The following is a 21,037-nucleotide window of genomic DNA, read 5'->3' on the forward strand; positions in this document are numbered from 1 at the left end:
GGTTTGTAGTGCAACACACCTCTTTAAGCACATGGGAAAGCACAAGTCTGCTGAGAGCTTGTTATTAGACGTGCTGTTTCCAAATGACTCAGTAGGCAACTCATCAGCCAGAGATCTGCCTTCCAAATGAAAAGTAATGTCTAATGCACAAATATTTTCAGTGAGCTTATTTGAATTCATTTGATCACAGCCTTATTCTGGTGACTTCTAAGCATTTGCAAAGGTGATGATTCACACAAAGGATGAGAAATGTCTACACCATGAAAAATACTTCCAAAAGACAAGGAGATACCAAAGAATATGGCCAAGGGTCTTTATGCTACCCCATAGCCTCAGAAATACTTTGCAAAAGAGGTCAGGCTTAAAGAGTTCTCATCAGTTCTTTATAAATGGAGTTAAATGACCAGAACTGTGAATTGCAACAAGCTCAACCCACATTTGGTGCATAAAAGAGAAAGAAACAAAACAGTTGTGACGATTCAGAAGGTGCTCTAATCTAGTTTAAATCTCTAATCTAGTCTGAATGGTAAAGTTTTAAATAGCTGGTGGGAGTCTGATTGGCACAGAAACCATCTTGGGAAATAGCATCACATGGACAGAAACTGGCAGTAAATTTAGGGGAAATCTTGAGCATCTGGAAATATAGAAGTACGCATAAAGTAAGAGGGGAGGGAAGGGTTAAAACCACAGAATCTGAGAATGTTTGAGGCTGGATGGAACTTCTGGACATCATCTGGTCCAATTCCCCTTGTTCAAGGAGACACCCAGAGCTGGTGCCCAGGGCAAGTGGGGCTTTTGGAGACCTCCAAGGAGAAGACCCCACAGCCTCTCTGGTCCCTGTGCAGGGCTCCAGCTCCAGCACAGCAAAGAAACGCTTTTGACAGTCAGGGAGAGCCTCTTGGGCTCCAGTCTGTGTCCAGTGCCTCTCATCCTGGCTCTGGGCACCATTCTGGGCACAGTTCCATCTCCTTTGTACTCTCCCTTCAGCTGGCTCTTCAGTTGCTTTCAGATATCTATTCTCATATATATTTTTGTCATCTAAGACAGCGTTTGGCCACCAATTACATGATGCAGGGAAGGAAGTTGTCTCAATGCCTCCATCCCCCAAAACCTTGCTACAAAAACTCCATTTTTTGTCCTGCTCCTACGGCTTGCTCTCCACCTGAGACATGCTTCTAAGCAAATGCCTGTTTAGAACAGCATTTATCAGCTTTAATTAAGAAAATGTTGGGGAAAAGAAAGAAAAATTGTTCAAAAGACATCTTTAGTGCTCTCTCTCCACTTCTCAGCAGCTTTTAACATTGATGAGGAGAGCAGAAGTTGGGTTTTTGGTCTTTTGTATTTGAAGGGTATATTCTTTATAGACCAAAGACAGCTCACAATGCCACTAAAGAAAGTGCTTTATAAAAGCAATCCATGAGCAGAGACCAACCACTGAATAAAAACATGAAATGGACTGCTCACCAGTAAATCCCTACTAGAAAAATAGAGGAGCTGTTGAAATTCAGTACCTTGGAGTACTGCGAGGTTTCTTCTTGTTTTTCCAACTGTTTGGTTGGGTGCTTTGGGGTGTTCTTTGGTTCGTTGCTTTCTTTTCTTTTCCCTTTACAAACGGTTTGACCAGCTCTATTTTAAAATCAGATCTGTCAGCAGCTCCCTGGGGTATTTCTGTTTCTTTGGATATGCAATGGGAAAAATCAACACGTGGAGAAAACTTCAGCATACTGCTTATTATACACAGCCCCGGAGTATAATGAGCAAACAGCTCCTGCAATGCTGGGCTGCTGTTCAGGCAAACAGCCTACAGACTGGCAAGCAATTTGTTGGACTGTCAAAAGACAAAGACGTCACGCTGATCAAAGCTCCTCCGTTAAGCTTATAAATATCTCTTATTCTAAGCAATCAGAAAAATCCTGGGAATGAATGTGCAATATGGCAAAAAAGATGCATATAAGCCAGGATGCCCCCGAACTAAAACAATTCAGATGCACATTCTTGTAAATATTCTGCTTCTTACACAGAAAGAAGAAAATAAGGCAAAGGAAGACTAAAAATAAACCAGCAATGAGAACCAGTGAGACGCACACTCATTTTATTGCAATACACCAAACTAGTCAGATAAATATACTTAATTAGCTTTGCCAGATTTAGGGAGGGGAAAAAAAAACAAAACCAAGCTTTGTTGCCTGTTTATTTTGGGAAAGGATTTTATTGTTGCCATATTTTATTTTCCAGAAAATTTCCATTGCTTGTGCATTTTTAAGTCTGATTCTCGAGAGGTAGGAGTCGATGCATGAATTTCAACACAAGTTATGAGAATATCACCAGCTGAGTGTCTTGTATGCAATTGCTAAGTGCACTGAAATATAGAAATACTTTGGGAAAAACAATTTTATTTCTAAAGCTGTTTCAGCTTTTGCTTATCTTGACCTGGAATCAAAGATTTTGGAATGTTTTGGGTTTCAATCATAGGCATGTTTGCCCAGGCCAATCATTCCATTGTGCTTCACCTGTAATGTTTCTATTTCCATTTCTATTTCTATTTCCATTTCTCTATTACCATTTAAAACATCAATGATGCAGCATCAGCGGATACTGAATCAGACCCACAAAGATCACCCATAATCATGTGAAAAGGCTTCAAGACTATTAAAAATCATCTCAAGACATGGGATGCAGAAAGAATCAGAGCAGAACTGCTGTTTTATGCCACAGGTCAAGACTGACCTTTGAAGAGCTGCACAAAAGAGAGCAAGAAAGGCCATGAATACAGAGAGAAGCTGGTAGAATTTGCACGTGGAAAAGAAATGTAAGAGAGATGTGACTGCCTTGCTGTCATAGGCCAACACTCAAATAAATTCAAAGCACTTACACAAAAGTTGATTTTCAGCCGTCCTTTTTAAAGCTCATTCTAAATAAGCTGCTCCTAAGAAGAAGAGGTAAGCACTTTTGGATCAGAAAAAAAAAATGTAAAGGGAAAGGATAAAAGAGAAAATGGGAAATAGAAGGAGAGGTTAAGCATCTACCATGAAAGGTCAGCAGGGCACAGTTAGGATTCCAACGGGAAGCAACACAATGAGGAGATGAGTACTACCCTCAAGACATGTTTCTTGAAGCCATTTGTGTCATGCAGCTCTGTCACATGCTGGAAGGGACATGCAGCAACAGAGCACTCAATCTTCCTCCCCAGCTTTTTCCTCCACTGCGTGTCCCCATACCTGTTGTGAAATTAAAGATTATGCAGAATTATTGGTGCCAAGTAAAGCATCTTGTTCGTCATCACCAACAACGTGGCAGAAACAAGGAAGGAAGATGCTCTAATCTCATTCCTCCTGGGACAGAGCTTTGATTCTCTTCCACAGCAGCAGGAATTCCTCCAGTGAGCAATAAAAGCATAAAAATAGGGGTGGGAAGCAGATCTTGATAAAATGAAGACAGAACATGTTCAGCAGCTTGGGATCTCCATTCAAATCCAGTGATTTTGTGACACAAGCAAGGTAACACTCGCCTACACCATCATACATGACCACTAAATTGCTCTTAACAAATGCTAAATCCCAGCTAAATTCAAGGAGGTGGGAGAAGGACTGCTCAGATCTTTTTCTTTTTGGTGCACCACAGGAAAGATGTAGTGTTGGATTTACCCTTTAGGAAGTGCTTTCTGGCAGTGATCTTACCAGAACAGATGTAACGAGAGAAATGGGACCTTGCCAGCATGTGTATTGTTCTCATCAAGTTCAGGAGAATTCCTCAATGGTTCTCATCATCTTGATTTCCATCATCCCCTCTTGACCTCAAATTGGCAAGCATGAGCTGAGGACGCTCCTCACTTTATTTTCCCTGCACTAGTCTAAGCCTGATGCTGAATCTGGTTCCAGATTGGCTTCAAGCTCTCAAAGAGGTGACTGGAAAGGTTCTGAGGTTTAAATATTCTGCAGGTATGACATTTTCAAAGGCTCATTCTCTGAAACAGCTGTGCCTTTTCTTTTGCTGTTTCTTGCCTTTAATCTCACTAAGTGACTGTACACATGCAACAATTACCTCCAGCAAGCAGGACACTCCAATTTGCTTTGGTTTTGGCTGGGCAGGCAGTTATCCAGACTACATCTGTCAAAGTAATGACAGCCAAGAAGATTAAAAAAGAAAGTGTGAGGAGGAGGATGACATTCCAGAGAATGATAATTGAGGAACTATGAGAATGTTCATTGAGTTTGACAATTTCAGGCTAAAAGACTTCTGCCCTGGCAGGTGTTTAATCTCCCACTTAACCCTTCACATCTGCCTGTCCATTACTGATCCAGGTGAGTACTTCCAGGTGAGCAATTGCCAGTGACCCAAGCACAGGAATTTCCCCTTTCTTCTAATTTCTGATCCATCCCAAGACACCTAAAGGCAGCTCATTGACCAGACCCCAAGCTCACTTATCCTAAAAGGGGGATCTGGTTGGATGGAGCTTTGGGCAATCTGATCTGGCAGTTAGCAACCACCTGTCCACTGCAGTGTTTGGAACTGGATGCACTTTAAGGTCCCTTCCAAACCAACTGTTCAACGCCTGAGGTGAACTGGTCAAGCACCAGCAATCGAGCATACAATCTGTGGTGTGTGAAGTTTGGTGTGTAAAGGTATGAGCAGGGTGTTTACTGCCTGATTTGATGTCTTCTTGTTGTGCTGGTCTTAATTATTGTTCTGTAATTAGAGGTTTTCTGAGCAAAAGTGTGAAGATGATGTTGTATGGGAACCTCTGATTGATCAGCTGAGGCGAGCCATGAGTCAGCCAGAGGAGCACAGGTGAAGGCAATTCACCTGGAAGGGGTGGAGCCAGGCTCCCTCCCCCTCCTAGACCTATTTAAGAGCTGGCTACCAGTGGGGAAGGATCCCTTCTGGAGATCACCTCTTCTGGTGTTTTGTGAGTGAGCCCAGGATAAGGGTAAGCCTTCTATTTATTCTCTTTGTTATCATAGTCTGGTTTGCCTAACTCTCTTGTTTTTTTTGTGATTATAGCATCCTAAAATTCTTTGATTATACAGATGTGTACAAGTTAAATCCTATCCTGGTTGCTGACTTCTTTTCTTGTTGCTTCTGCCCTATACGTGGTCCCACATGATCTAATCGTTGTTGGTTTTTAAACCTTTTTCCTTACTTTTTCCCTAAGAATGGTGCCTGGTAAGACTTAATCAAAACCACCCCAACGTCTGGGATAGACCTTTCTGCAGTTATAGGGATTTCCTTTTTCTTCTATACCTAAGTGTTGGTCAGAATTAGTTTCTACTCCCTCTTTAAAAACCTTCCTCTTCTTTCTGTTTTATTTTGATGTATTGCTATGCTGTTCTGTCACTAGATGTATTCAATAGCAGAATGTTTCAGATTGTACCAGTGAACTGCAAATGCATCTGTGGTAGGATCTGATACATACAATGATTAACAGTTCTACTATATTCTTGAACAGTCTGTTCTGCACACCTCATCATGCAGCTCTACCCACATATACATCACCAAATCAGCTGGAGGGGTTGGCATTCACAGCAAATCACTCAAGCCTGTGCTTCTTGGTTCTCTGCTGCTGTTTCAGTGCTGTAGAAGCACAGAGATCTCAAAGCAATGGGGAGCTCAGGTGATCTGAGCTGTGCGTTGACTTTAATCACTAAGCTGAAGAAGTAAGAGAGAAACAAAATCTGACTTTTTTTATCTTATGCAAAAGAGTCCTAATTGCATGGGTTAGATCATGCTCCAGTCTGCAGCAGGGAAGAGATGTTATTGTTGTACATGCAGCCTGGGCTCCACACTGGCTTTTCCCAGGTGTTGGACTGCTCACACAGCCAAGCTCCAGGATTTGTCCCTTACCCATACTGTACTGTGTCCAGTTTTGGCCCCCTCACTGCAAGAAAGATATTGAGGCCCTGGAACGTGTTCAAAGAAGGGCAACGAAGCTGGTGAGGGGTCTGGAACACAGGCCATATGAGGAGAGGCTGAAGGAGCTGGGAATGTTCAGCCTGGAGAAGAGGAGGCTCAGGGGAGACCTTATTGCTCTCTATAACTTCCTGAAGGGAGGTTGTAGTGAGCTGGGGGTCGGCCTCTTCTCTCGTGTCATTAGTGATAGGACCGGGGGAAATGGTTTGAAGCTACAGCAGGGGAGATTCAGGCTGGACATGAGGAAGTATTACTTTTCAGAAAGGGTGGTCAGGCACTGGAATGGATGCCCAGGGAGGTGGTGGAATCACCGACCCTGGGGGTGTTCAAGGAAAGACTGGATGTTGCGTTGAGGGACATGGTTTAGTAGGAGCTATTGGGAATAGGTGAACGGTTGGACTGGGTGATCTTTTAGGTCTTTTCCAACCTTAGTGATTCTATGATTCTATGATTCATACAGAGAAGAGTGGAAGAGGTGACTTGTCCTGAAGAAATGCTGTGAATTACATGAGAAAAGTAAGTCAAATATAGACAGCATCCTCTTCCACAACTGGAAGCCTCAACAATTTCTATGTGCTTGATGACAAATCTCAACTCCCAGACAAGCTCTGGAAATACATTTGCACACAGTCATTACTTAGGGCCAGAGACAGCACTGGTGGAATTTGATAGCACACCTCTGATGGCACAAGATAGGAATCAGGCCCTTCGTGCTAGGCTGTGATACAGCTCAATGACTTTAAAATCCAGGGGTCTGTGATACTGAAGTCTGAGGAAACTTTATTACCCAAGGAACCCTTCTATCCTTTTGTTGTTATCATCCTTTCTGTTCAGGATCCACAGACCTTCCAAACAAGTTTTCCTGACCTAGGAGAAGTTCTGATCCCAGCCAGCTTTAGCAATTAATTGTTAAATTGAGCAAGTGGTTGACTTCCTAAATTCAAGGTTAACTTCTCTACATCAATTATTTTAAAGATCACTATCTTCAAATTCCGCTTCCATAGCTACCTCTCTAATATGATTCCCCTGCAGGAAAAAAAAAAAAAGTCAGCAAATGGAATCTGGCAAGAAATGAATCAAATAAACTTAAAATAGTGTCGTGTTGCCTATATTCAATTTTATTTGACTGAAGTTATGCTTCTGAGAGCCCCATTGTTCATAGCTAAAAGAGAGGGGGGAAAAAAAAGATGACATCAGCAATTTACTTCATTATATCACTATAAGGTGATAAATAATATTTTCTCCCTTTTGTGTTCATCTGAAGTGGTTTTAAAGAGTGCATACAGTGCATTTGTACTTAAATTATTACATTTTCAAAATCTTGGAGAGCTGAGACAGCAGGAGATTATTTGTAGGACAGGTTGAGATGCTTCTCCAACAGTTTTAATATTGCCCCAACTGTCTTCTTGCTTCCTACAAGGCACAGAACTACTGATGCATTGGAAGCCTTTTCCATGAAGTATACATTATTTCCTCCTCCTCAGGATGGAGATTTTTAGAAAAAAGCAAGTTTTCCTAAATATAGGAGGATTTTGTCACTGCTTTCAGCAACAACAGCACCGGGAATACCAGGTCTTGTTCTTCTTCTCAGTCCTGTTTGGAAGCAACTTCTGTTCTTGACTAACACTAGTTTAGCTGTCTGCTTGAGTGTTGATGGTTTGTTTCCATTTTGCTCGACTCTGGTCAGTTCCCTTTTGTTGGTTTTCCTCACGTGCTTCAGATCTGCTGGCTTTTGCTGCAGGGCACAGGTAGGCTCACATTCTGTACCAGTGTCTGAGTTACCGTCATGGACCGCTGCAGCACAGATGAAAGATTTACTACTATCCTACCTGTACCTTCAAGCTCTGTGCAGGATTCATGGTAAGGATCATTCCTGTGTAACCAACTGTTAAAAGAACCAAGGTGAGGAAAAAGGGGGTGGATGACACAGTGTCTTGCTGAGGGCTCTCCATCTCTTCATACCCTGTTGCTGTTATCCTGATCCAAATCGTGCCAAAAAGCAACTGGAATAAAAACTAGCTTTGATAGATAGCCCCACAGCGAAGCTTAACACCTCAGACTTCGCTGAAAATCGCCTAGAAATCTAAATCCATCACAGAAATTTCTCCCAATTAAATATTATGTGACCTTTCAATTGTCTTCATCCATATCTTCATCTCAAATCATCAGGAATTATTCATTTAAATTACCAGTTCAAAGCACTCATATTGTCTATTTTTTCAATTTCGTTCCTGTGAAATTCCTTATCTGGTTAAGGAAGCAGCACATCAAAGTCATATTATCCTTGTTTCTTTCTTTTCCCCTTTGTTAGTCCTTCAAGTTTTTACCTGGCCTAAAGGAGGGAGCAGGATGGCAAAAATGAGCAAATTTTAGAGATGAGTGAATATTTTTGGAAGGTGTTTTCTGATTTCCATGAGAGACACAACCAAACTAACTTTTCCCCCCACTGTCTGGAAGGAGCACACAAACCTGGTGTGTCACAGAGCTGAGGCTCTTTGTGGAGGGCAGTTTTCCATGTATTTTGAAAAACAGTGGGACATTTTCCAGACTTTGTGGTGGTTCCCTTTGCATTTAGTGAGATGCCTCAATGTGAAGATCCTACCCCTGTCCTTGAATCTTTCCTTCTCTCCTTTCTCACCACCATTAGGACAGCCCATCTCCCACCTTCCGGAGGTTGAAACCAAAATGGAGGCAGTTCGGTTGCTAGATTATGGGGCTGTTTTGCCAGAGCCAGCAATGTTTTGTGTTAACAGGCAGTGCCATCTCATAAGTAAGAGTGGAAAACTCTCTTGGTATGTTGTGGGATTTCCCACTCCAAATCAGCAGCTCCATCACTCATCAGTTCCTGACCTTACTGCACTCCATTCTTCAAGAATGGGAAGGAAGTTTCTTCTTTGCTACAATATACAGGTGAGCACATTCACAGTAGATGGTATTGTTATGGAAAGGATACTAATTCCAGTAGAACCTTCCTGTGCTTTGAGCTGGGAACAATTCAGGAATCAATGGCTTCCCATACCAGACTTAAACGTGTGCCCTGTGTTTCTTCACAGCTTGCAAGTAATGCTTCAGTAAATCTATAACAATGGCCATTGCTCCTTGGTTTCTTAGAACTAATTTCTAAAAATACTCTAGTGTTCTTATAGATGCTTCCTGTTATGTTCCTTTTATCTGAATCAAATCAGACTTGCCTTACAGCAGGATGGCAAAGTGAAAGACCCACCAGAGGCTGTAACGCTTCTACAAGACCACATGTTAATACAGCTATTTCAGACTTCAAACAAGTATTTTTTTTTCTCTCTGTAGTCTAAACAATTGCAGAAAACATGAAACAGACTGGTTTTTGGGGGTTTTTTTGTTTTTTTGTTTTTTTTTTTTTTTTAACAACATGGAGTACAGTGAGCTTTTACATTTTCTTTTCAAGCGAAACTAAAGAGTGGAAGCAGAAGCTTCACATTGCTGAGACACTTTCATTTCTGTTAAAGAAACTGGCAGTTTGTTTTCCTTAGCAAGTGTTTTATCAAGCTTGCACAGGAGGAATGAAAGCCAGGAGAAAAATCCCAAGCCGTTGATGAAAGTAGCTTTCAATTCCTGATGAAAATGCAAGGGGGAACTTCAAAACAGTTTCACTATCTTGAAGTGAAAAGGGAAGCACTTTTAGAAAAAAATGAGAGGTTTTCTGCCATGGGAAGCTCTGTTTGCTAGTGAAAAGTGTGAAAAACAGTGCTCAGCCACTCATAAAAACATCAGCTTTGATGTAATATGTAAAAAATTATGGGTTTTATCAGAAATCCTGTCTGTGCAGTTTAATTTCCATCATTTAGGAGATACAAAACACATGTACACCCCTACATATGTTTGTAGATATACATAATTTATGTTGAGAAAATGAGTTTTGTGGTTTTCCTATTCACTTGGAATATATTCACCTTCATTAGTGTTCTCTTACTGGTTTCCAAACTACACGTTCCTCTCTTCCATAATGAAACTTAGTTTCGATTTAAATTTCTTTCGACTGTAATTCTTGTTGCAAGTCAAGCTATTTCTCAAACAAAAATGTCTCCCTTTTTCCTTCTTTCATCAAAGAAAAAGGCATCTTTTTACCCACTAATCAGGGGTTCAAGTCCTGACCAGTGCCTGTAAGCAAGGATTTCTCTTAAATACACTGCTTTCACTTGACTGGTGCGGACTCTTTCTTAATCCAGAGAAAATTTAGTGTCATAGGATCTCAGAATGGTTTGGAAGACCATTCTGTTCCAAACCTCTGCTGCAGGCACAGACGCATCCCACTGGATCTCACTGTCCGAAGCTGCATCCGTTGTCTCAGGCACCTCCAGGGATAGGAACACACAGCTCTCTGGGCAGACATGCCAGGGCCTCACTGCCTTCATAGCAAAGAATCTAAACCTACCTTTCTGGGGGCTTAAAACCATTGCTCCTTACCCTGCCTTCTCATCTCACATTTCATTAATTAGTGCAGAAGTGTTTAATATAAATCTGAACAAAAACTTTGCAATAAATAAGTAGAAATGGCCTGCTTTAAATAAAGGGGAAGAAAGGAATGTATTTTTCCGAATGCTCTCTCGGGCCCTGGTACAGGACATGGGATCCACCTGACATCTGTACAGGACTGTGTCTGTGCAAAAAAATAGTAGCAATGTGATGGGCAAAATGAAACAGACTTGCTGAATTGAAAATATCCCAGCTGGGAGCTGAAAATGTGTGAAGCAAGAAACCAACCTAGCATGAGCGTGCTAGCATCCTAGATAAGAAAATAAGGGATGTGGAAAAGAAATATCCAAACATAAGTTCAATTCCTTTGAATCAATGAGATCAGCTTTTCAGTATTTTTTTTTACCCTCCCTTTATAGGCAACAGGTGGAAGTGAACATCTACCAGGATTCAGCTCATCCCACCAAAAGAGGGCCCCATCTTACTCCACTATCATGGAAGATCTCTTAAAATTGACTGTCTAAATTGCAAGATTAACAAGATTACAGGAGTGCAATTACGTAACTAACTACCTAACTCTAAAAGAAGGATGACTGTCCTTCTAAATTATTTGTTTCTTGAAGTTATTAAGTCATAAGGATCAATAGGAGAACATGCCCAGGTCACGCACGATGCCAGACAAGATCATCGTAATTCTTTCTTGCCTGCAAAAGAAATCTTCCTTTACCTATTTTCACTACAATTAACAATTTCAGCTTTGTGTACTGGTGTTTTGAAATGCCAGAAGTGTCCCAACGCCTACAATTCTGTGGATCTGTGTGCCTACAAAGAGTCCTCATGTAGGGAAGCGTAACTGAAGTGCAAAAACCACTGTGGTTACAAACCTCTCACAAAAAGCAGGACAACCAGAAGTACACAACAGCAGTGCCATATCGCAGGGGAGGAAGTCTTCACTGTCTTGAATTTTAGCTCCTTATGCTGAGTGGCCAGAATTAGCCACCTTTACACTATCAACACCAGGCACAGACCACCAGACATCTTCCTTGTGCCTTGCAGGGGGCAGAGCATGGACCATGTCCTGAAATGCCACTGAGACCAACCAAGACCTTGGGTTTAACCAGTCACCACGGTTCAGCAAACCTCAGTCAATGACTGACAACCATACTGAGGTTGTACTGTAATCATGCAGCCTTCAGCTTACTTGGCAAACCTGCACGAAATCTTATGCCTTTTTTAACTTCCTTTCCCCTAGACCAACCATGCCTCTTTACTTTTGCAAAGGGACTTGTGGGCAGCATCTCATCATGCAACAGCTGAGCTGTGATCATTTTCTATACACATTCCATTAGCCTGCAGCAAATGAAAGATAAATGAGCTAGCTTAGTCCTCTTTCATGAGCTCACAGCAGAGCAGTTACTGCAGATGAGGCTGTGCATAGTACCTCCTGATGGAAAAATAAGGCAGCTCGGTAACAGAGCTTTGTGTAACTAAATCCCTTAGCGAAAGAACGCATCACATTCTGAGGATAGTTTGGTGCACTGTGCTATTTATGTCACTTAATCCAGGCATAGCTTCCTTTTCTCTATGTGAGGGAGGGGAAAGTTAAATTATTAAAACTCCAGAAGTGTGGGCGATTGACCACACCAGGCGGATCATGGCAGAGGCGTCTGCTCTGCAGCAATTTGAGCTCAGCATCTTTCAAGATCACAGAGGCAAAACCATTTTTTTCAGGCTTCTCTGTCACGTTGTCACCAGCATTTGTGTATGCACTTGATTTCAATATCAGCAACTGAGCGTAGAGAGAATATTTCCTTGTACTGTCAGGTCTTTCATGTATAAGTGGTTTTTTGTTTTATCTATCTTCAGCCCGCTCTTCCAATCTGAAACAGTCTTGCATTAACTGTCCAATGCTCAGATGGCAGAATGCTGAGTCAGTGGATCTTATGCAGCATCAGCCCATGTTTATATTGAACTCTGAGCCCTGACTATACTCTGTTCTGCCTGAGATCAATAAGGCAGGTGGAAAATCATCCTCACAGGGCAGCTGACAATTCCCCAGAAATACCATAAAGAGGAATGGCACCTGCACGTAGATTTTCCCTCGCCACTGAGGAGAAAGGACATGTTATGTGGGTCAGTACAGCTGAGTGGCACCGTTACACCGAGCTTTATCACCACATGGCCTAGGGCTGTGGGCACCCCAGGGCATGGCCTGGCCTGGACCTCCAGAGAGCCCAGATGCCACAGAAAGACTGGTTGATCTGTTGGAAGACTTGCACACGCAATTCAAATTGATGTTATTATCTACCTTTGGGTTTTGGGGTGTTTTTTCCCCCATTTATTCTACTCTGCACCACCTTTGTGGGGCAACTGCAAAGGTAGAAGGTGAAGTAGCTCCTCTAAATTGATCTGGGAAGCAAAAAAGTACACAGGCTGCCCAAGATAAAGGCAACAAAATGCTTTCCCTCCCCCTGATCCCATGCTACAAAGCAAATGCAGTAGTGAAAGTCTTTTTTATCCCCATAGAACCCTTCCTGACTCTGAGGTAGGTTTCAACATCTCCCACCTGCATCAACTGACAAAATAATTGTGGTGCATATGTCAAAACAAAAGCAGATACATCTAGATACTTGAGACTCTTCCTACAAAAGCCATGCCAGGAGTCTGTGATATGGAGTAAGAAATACTACAGCTCAAGCCATAGGCTTGGGCTGTGCTGACAGCTTCTCCAGTCACCCCTAGTCTGCACCATGCCTGCCTGTTGTGGCTGGGAATCCATGGATGACTGGATATGCTGTGGTCTACACCATTACATTTTACATCATCATATCTGTCACTCAGCACACCTAAAGCATGATGGCTGTATCATTCTGAGTTGAACCGTGAGCTATGCAAGTGAAATGCAACCTTCCACACCAGGTGCTTGTGCTGTCCATCACCTTCTTTGCAATAACAGCTTAGTATTTCAGACCAAGCCTGAAATGGCTGGGGCTTACAGGCATATAGCTGAAGTATCTCTACTAGAGACCATTCTATCTTTAAGAATTATTATGTCCATCCTCTTTACAATGCGTGTACCTATAAAATGGAAATGGACTGTCTACCTGCACATGAGCACCTCATTTTCATCTTTATAATATCTAAAGCACGACAAGTTGTTAGGAATGATGAGCCAGTTGCTCTGGCTCTTGCTATGCATACAAAAAGAAGTAAAGAATTAAGACCGTCATCATTTGGCAAGCTCAAGGTGCACTTTAGAGGACCATACAACTAAATCTGTTTTACTCAGTCTGCATCATCAGCTGCATTCAGCCCATAGAAGCTCGAGATTCATCTGTCTACTCTCAGAAATAAGTGGGAGCTCGATTCCTACGCCAGCATAAATCAGGTATGAATCCAGAGCAAAGCCAACTTGTATTGCTGTACTAAATGGATGTTCAAGCCTGCATCTTACTCTTACTTCTTCTTATTTCACATTGGGATAAATTTTCTTTTTCAAAGTCTGGCCCAACACTCACTAAATTAGCTGAGAGTAGCAAGTAGAGTATTTCTCAAAACAAAAGGAAATCCAGCATTTATCTGAAAAAAATAAGACGTCTTGAGTCTTTCATTATGCTACGCAAGGTATTTACAGTGCTCTTCACTAATACATGTAGTTTTTTATAATCTTTAATACAGTGAGACTCTGATGCTGTTTCCACAAACTGGGAACAGGAAAGCAGCATTAATCTCAAGATCCTATTCTATTCAGACAAAGTGTAAGGTCATTTTTATCTCCACATTTCTGTGTAAGCAGCATTGCCAAGAGAAGCCAATTCTACTAACACTTTATAGAGGTAGAAAATAGAAAGCAAAAATGGAGAATAACAGAGAAAATTATTTGAGATGAAGCCTTATCTAATGAAACCCAGCAATTGGAGGAATTTTCTGTTGTATTAAACACCAGTTAATTAAAACAACTCCAGTAAACCTGATACTGGCCTTCGACTCTGAGCATTATCTCACTGCAGCACAAATAAAGCACTCTAAAAGGTTGTGCTCTGATTTTGATTTGGGGATAATACAGGAGGGCTAGCCTCTATCCAAAGACACATCAACGTAATGAATCTTTCATGGATTCTGGCTCTGTTATATGAATTTAGGTCCTTTAAATTGTTCTGTGTATTTGCTGACCTTAAAAAGGAATTTTAATGCAAATCATGACCTACTCTTCATCATGGGATGGAGTCCATTGCTGACCAAATGTTAGAACAGCTAGGCTGTATCTTGGGTGATTTCACCTTGATGGCTTGGATACCAAATGAGATAATCTTTGAGAAGATGGTTTCTGAGCTAAAGCCCTATGGCAGCTCATGGCTTTCCAAAAGGTTTGCTGCCTTGGGTGTGCAGAGCTTGCACAAACTTTCCATCTCTTCAGGACAACGCTTACCCTCCCATTCAGAGTACCCTCAGCTCACTTAAAAAACACACAGCAATTCACCCCCCTCACATGTCATTTCCCCTGCCCCGAACAAGGAAATGTATTTTGCTTTTTCAGTCGACTTTGCTCTTCCAAGCCAGTGGGTCACACTGACCTTTATTTCTGTAATCACTCTCTGTAACAAGCACACTTTAAGCACATACACAAGCGGAGAAAATTAAGTGAAGCCTATGCTGTTACGTTTATATTTAGACATCCCAGAGGCACAAAACAGGTTGCTGATTTTCTGTGAAAATCCTCTTTGTAGACAAATGTATCTACAGCTGTTGCTCAGTGAAGGATGAAAACCGCGCTCCTGTGAGCGATGCCCACCCCTGCCTGTTACCGCGGCTCTCTCAAAGCCCAGCTCACAGCAATGGCTCCAGCCCACTCAAAAGAAATAGCCTTTCTGCTTTCCACATGCTACTCACCGAGGGAAAGTATAAAGGGAAAAGGAACGCAGGCAGCGTTCCCTGCGACGACTTCGTTGGTTACAAAATAGATGTCTTTAGCCAGTGAGAAATCTCTGTGAGAGCATAAAAGCATGGGGTTTCTAGGACTCCTCTTTCAACATGAAAGCAAAGATTTTAAGGAAGAGTTTCTTCAAGAAGCGGTTCTCCCTTGCAGAAGCTGAGAGCCGGTGCAGAGCTGATTACAGCTCCCCGGCTCTGCTATCTTTAGGCTAAAGTTGAGCTTTACCAGACATCAGAAGCCGCTCGTACTGCTTGTCTTCTGCTGTTTCTTGTTTTGAGAGTGTGAGGTTTCAGCTGTATCTGAGTCAAATTGAAAAACACCCACACATTTCTCCTTTTTTTAATAGGGATTTGGATTCCCTATTATTGAACTGGAAATCCAGGCTAATACCAATGTGCAACTTGAATGTAATGCCCCTTGTCTGTGGCTTCAGATGCCAAACTCCCCTGCATGCACCAGATCACTGCTCCAGCCAAACCTTTAACTGTGCTGAGCAGCACGCCAAGACAAGTGTGCTTCCTGGTTTCAGAGGGACACACCACATCCAATTATACACAGAAAATCAGATAAACTCATAATCACCTTGATGAAAACAGGAGCACAGATTTCCACCCACAAGACTGCAGACTCACACTTGGAATTGCTCACTTGCAATGCAGTTCATCTCATCCAATTTAGCAAGCTCAAAGTTAGTACTTCACAATATTCACACTGGCTGTCCCCCCTGACCCTCTGTCATGGGCACATCCCACACAAGGGGATGAATATCTTCTCAGGAGCATCTTTCTTCTTTTTTGAACACACACCTGGTTGTAAATGGGAACTGTGGAGCCCATGTGAAGTCACTTTGGGCACTAACACCATCCTGGCACGTTGTGCATCCAGCACTGCTGGGAATGGGACGCATTCGTTGGAGAAACAGAGCTCATGAAAAATGATTTCGCTGGGAAAGGAAAATCAATGCTGGAATTATTTTTAAATGACATATTTTGCAGTCATACGTAAAGCTATTTTGCAGATTTGTAGCATCTGCACCATGAAAGAAAGATTTTATTTTGACAAACTAAATGAAACGTTTGGTTCTCTCTGCTTTGCCTTGTGGTTTTGTTTTGAAATTGCCTTTCCATTTATCTGGGAAGAAAACATTAACATTTTCTCCAGATCAAAAGGAAACCCATGGCAGGGGGGTTGAAACTAGATGATCTTTGATGTCCTTTTCAACCCAGGCCATTCTATGATTCTGTGATTATATTGGATCCAGATAAACCCAATAGTTCAATGCATAGTTTGGAATGATTTTAGAGGTGGATTTTAATTCAGTAATTGAAAACCTTTTCAATCAATCTCAATGCTTGAGGTACTGAACAGCGAAGCTGCCAAACAAACAGAAAAATCCAAGGTCTTCACAATTCTATCATTTTGCAGTATTTCGTATTAGAATATTCTAATTCTAATATTAATTCTAGTATTTCTGTGATTTTACACGCATTGTTTTGATTTCGTGTTCCCAGATAAATATTTGTAGTACCAACTGCATACTGTGTACACAAATTGCAACAGCTTCCAACAACAACAGGCACCTGAATGTGATTCATGTACCATATGTTTCAAGGTGTTACAGGGAACAAAACCACTAAAACACCTTCATCTGTAATTACTGTTTCTAGTTTGGAGAGGGTTTGGGATGACATAAGTGTAACTGGGATTCCTGGCAACGGGGTGTGAAAAATGGAACTGCCTCTCCTGCTCTTATGCACTCACTTGAAGGGGTTGGGGCTTTTTCTCATCTTTAAGAGGCATTCACCTGAAATTCCAAACTCACCAAAACCACAGCACTAGAAAATGAAAGAGTACAATTGTACAGTTATGTCCATTTCTTTTCTTGCTTTGGGTGTGCCTTGAGAGAAGAATGTTGTTCTGATGCAAAGGAATAGTGCTAGCCACTTCCATTTGGGTGTGAGGTGGTATTCTTATCTATTGGAGGAAAACAATAAAGATCAATCAGCCACAACAGAAATTTGCTCTTTTTCTTTTATATTTTTTAAAGGGCTAAGTCAATTTGAGAAATTAAGAGGCTTTGAAAGCAACCACTTCCTACAGTTTGTTCTCACAAAAGCTTAGCCTTCTTCCCCATAAAGAGAGCTAAGAAACACCAGGCTGGGGAAGGGGGAGTGTGGGTGAAAAAAGAATTCTTGTCAGATATACTCCATTTTTCAAGCATCAGGACAGTCCTCTGCAGGCTCCTCTGCTAACCTCAGTTTAACAGGGTTTGGTAAGAGATAGAAGAATACTGATAAAAGTCAAATAGAGCACAGTGGTCATAAGGTGTCCAAGCTTATCTTTTTTCAGCCATTACAAAAAAGAAGGGGACTTCCATTTGCCTTTTTGTTGTGCCTTAGCAAAAGCACACCACTGTGCCCTGTACTCACACCATCAAAGCCCAGCAACTTTCTCAAAGGCCAGGGAAACACTGGAGCTATGCACAAGGTCATCTATCAGAAATCAATTCCACAGGCTATGAGTAATGTATCATTACCTATGGGCCCCAGTTCTGTTTGCTGATTGAATTAAAATGAAAGTAATGCAGTCTTAAGTGAGACTGAACAAGCAGGATCGTTAGGCAGCTGAAGAGATAATCAGAAACTCCTTTTGCATTGCTAAAGATATTGAATGAGGATTATTAAAACTGGCAAAATCTGATCCTTTCTCAGGCTGGGCCGTCAGCAGGCTCTCAGCACTCATTCACACACTGAGGCACCCAGCAACTTTAAAGTGAAAAGGCAACTGGCTTTATCTACTCCTTCTCATCAACCTTCTTGCATTTGCAAACTCAGTACTAATGAGGCACTGCAGTAAAAATCATCCCACTTTGCTACCTGGAATCTTTCTGTAGTGAAGATGAAAGAGATGCTTATCCAAAGTCTTTTTGGTTTTGTTTTGCAAACATGAATGAGGTTTTTTTATTTAATATTATTGTAGAGCAGTGATCATATAACACAGAGATAGTTTTCTATTTAATTGCTCTGCATATCCAGAGCTTTGAAGTTAGTTCGTATAAATATCTCTGAGATTCAACAAATAAAGCTTTTGATTTCCACCCGAGGCAAAACAAACAATTTTATTCTCTGGTGTGGATGGATGCAGAGTTGTGCTTCATGCAACGAAAGCCCAAGAAGCAAAATTCCCATCCAGCTGCTCCCCACAGTGTAGAAATCCAAAAAGAAAATAAAAACAAATTGCAATTCAAAATGTATTGTCTATTTTCTAGCGTGCTTATCTGCAACAGCAGTGAGCAATGTGGGCAATCAGCTCACAGCTCTTTGGTCTGGAGGTCTTCAGAAAAGGACTTTTGAGAACACATGAATAAATACATAGAGGCTACAAACAGAGCCACCAAAGCATTAAACTAAGTAGGAATAGAGCAAAGTTAACTTGGAAAAAGAAGCGAAGTGGAAGAAACTTTTCCATGCAAGCAAAGCCTCTGTGGCTGGAAGGCTGAGGGGAAACCTGGGAACAGCTGGGGAATAATGGAATTGTATTTTCCTTTCTTCAAAATGAAGCTTCTGTTTTTAAATCAAAGTAAATACCTCATCTATAATTCTTCAAGAAACACTTCTCAAATACAGCTGTGCTCTGAATTTCCCTGACAATGGAGCCTCGCCACATTATCCTTTTTAAACAGATGTGGTTTATAAATATCCTCACTGTGGCACTTTCACTGCATCGTTGGGGCTGTGGAGATGAGGCCAGCTGTGTCTCCTAACTGGATTTTCTCCCCAAACAGATGTCCTCCATCATCAGAAAGTAGCATCCTGCAAATCACTGCTTTTGAGTGGTGCCACCAGATGATGCTCATGGAGAAACACCAAGACATCCATCATCTTAAAGTTCCCTTTTCTCACAAAAATTATCTGAGGGTCTAAGCATCAGGTTTAGAGATGGATCCTCCCTGGTTGTATTTACTGAAATGAGCCTTGCATGAGGATGAGAGCAAGCAACCAGTTAATGAGACACCACGCAAATAACTACTATGGACAAGGAAGGTGTCCTCTGGCAAACCCAGCAATGCTAACAACACCTATTACCACAAACACCCCTTGAAGTCTGAATGAAGCAAGTCCCTATCATAAACAGGAACAGCCACGTGCCAATGTCCTCATCCTGCTGAATGTCTCCCATTTTCTTTTCAGGTGGTTAATGAAGGAGGTACAGAGGTAAGAGCGGCCTGTTAATTTACTGTCTTACTGGCACCGAATTTCCCCCGGCTTACTGGATTTTATTAAAATTAATTAATTATTTTAATCCTCAATTTGATTCCATTTATTATTTTTAGAAAATCTTAACCTGTTCACATTACAAGCTCTTCCAAATTAATGAACACAAAAACTCCTTTCTTGGGAACAAGCTCTCCCTCTGCTCCCAGATATCCACATGGGGATGCGAGTGGAGCAGTAACCTATGTCCTCCAAATGCTTTTGCTAGAGCAGGTCCTGCATTCAGTGATATGGGAAAGGAAAATTAATTGTGCTGCTTTCTTCACCTGAGATCTGTTACAGAGCCTGGGTTCTAAGAATACCTTTTAAATCGTGCAGAACTGTTGTCTTCTACTCTGAAAGACAGAGCACAAGAAGTAAACTAAAAGCAAAAAATAAAAGTTTCTACATCTGGTTCCAGCTGCCCTCCCACACCAAAGTCTTCTTTGAAGAGGAGTCCATTCAAACTCTTTAAAACCAAGGTTCTGCCACTCTTCCATTTATATTGAATTCATCCTCACTTTGACAAGTCTTTGCTTTGCAGTGCATTTGAACCCCAGCCACAATTATTTCCACCAGACTCCTCTCCTTTGCCCTTGTCTGCACAGCTCTCTCAGCTGCACTCTGTTTTCTACATCTGTTCAGGCTCCTTTGGCATCTCAACAAACAGGTAGCATCTGGCCCCATGCAGGTTTTCCCAATCAAACACACAATTAGGTTTGCTGTACAAGGATCATTTGGCTCCTCTATAATACTAGCAGGCTTGATAATAACTCAGCTATAACTAACCTCATTTTAGCATGCTAAGACAAACTTTGCCACCATCCCAAAATGAATAATATCCTTTTGGTTAGGAACATCTTGAACACAAAGGACATTTGCAAACAAAGAACTGAAAGATCAAAAGTGAAGTTGGGCTCATTAGCAAAATAAGTGAACTGAAGTCTGGGCAAGGGCAGAGTTGGTGGCTAATTTATCTCAAAACTGAGCTCCATGTGACATGGCATCCTGCAGTGCAGAAGACTGGGCTTAGTGACCAAACTCCTTTTCTCATCCTAACAATTCCCCATTGGCCCAGGAGAATGTTCAAGAACATCTCTGCTAGGTTTTGCTCCAGTAAAGGAGAGCAACTATTCTAATCACCAGACTCCTCCTATAAGCAGTAAAAAGAGATGGGCATTACCTAAAAGCATCTCATCACCGCTGAACTGGTGAAGACAAGTTCATCAAAGGTATAAGAGATATAATATCTGAAGGAACTGAAAGAAAGAAGAGGACAGACTCTTTAGCAGGGTCAGTGGTGATAGGACAAGGGGAAATGGTTCCAAACTAAAAGAGGGGAGAGTTAGACTGGATATAAGAAAAGTTGTGAGGCAGTGGCACAGGCTTTTCAGAGAGGTGGAGCCTCATTCCTTGTCGAAGGAAAGGCTGTGAGCACCTGGTAGAGCTGTGGGTGTCCCTGTTCATTGCAGGGGAGTGGGACCACATGGCC

The 21,037-nt window shown here is 41.7% G+C and overlaps 1 long non-coding RNA gene across 1 annotated transcript; it reads left to right on the forward strand.

The window, feature by feature from the left end:
* Positions 1-4,886: 4,886 nt before the first annotated feature.
* LOC125695131 (uncharacterized) lies at positions 4,887-12,623 on the forward strand. The gene is made up of 3 exons (XR_007377819.1): positions 4,887-4,927; positions 6,368-6,423; positions 10,779-12,623. It is a non-coding gene; the product is annotated as an uncharacterized LOC125695131 (long non-coding RNA).
* The last annotated feature ends 8,414 nt before the right edge of the window (positions 12,624-21,037 follow it).

The sequence above is a fragment of the Lagopus muta genome, chromosome 6 (genome assembly GCF_023343835.1).
Source record: "Lagopus muta isolate bLagMut1 chromosome 6, bLagMut1 primary, whole genome shotgun sequence".
In the NCBI taxonomy this organism is placed as follows: Eukaryota; Metazoa; Chordata; class Aves; order Galliformes; family Phasianidae; genus Lagopus; species Lagopus muta.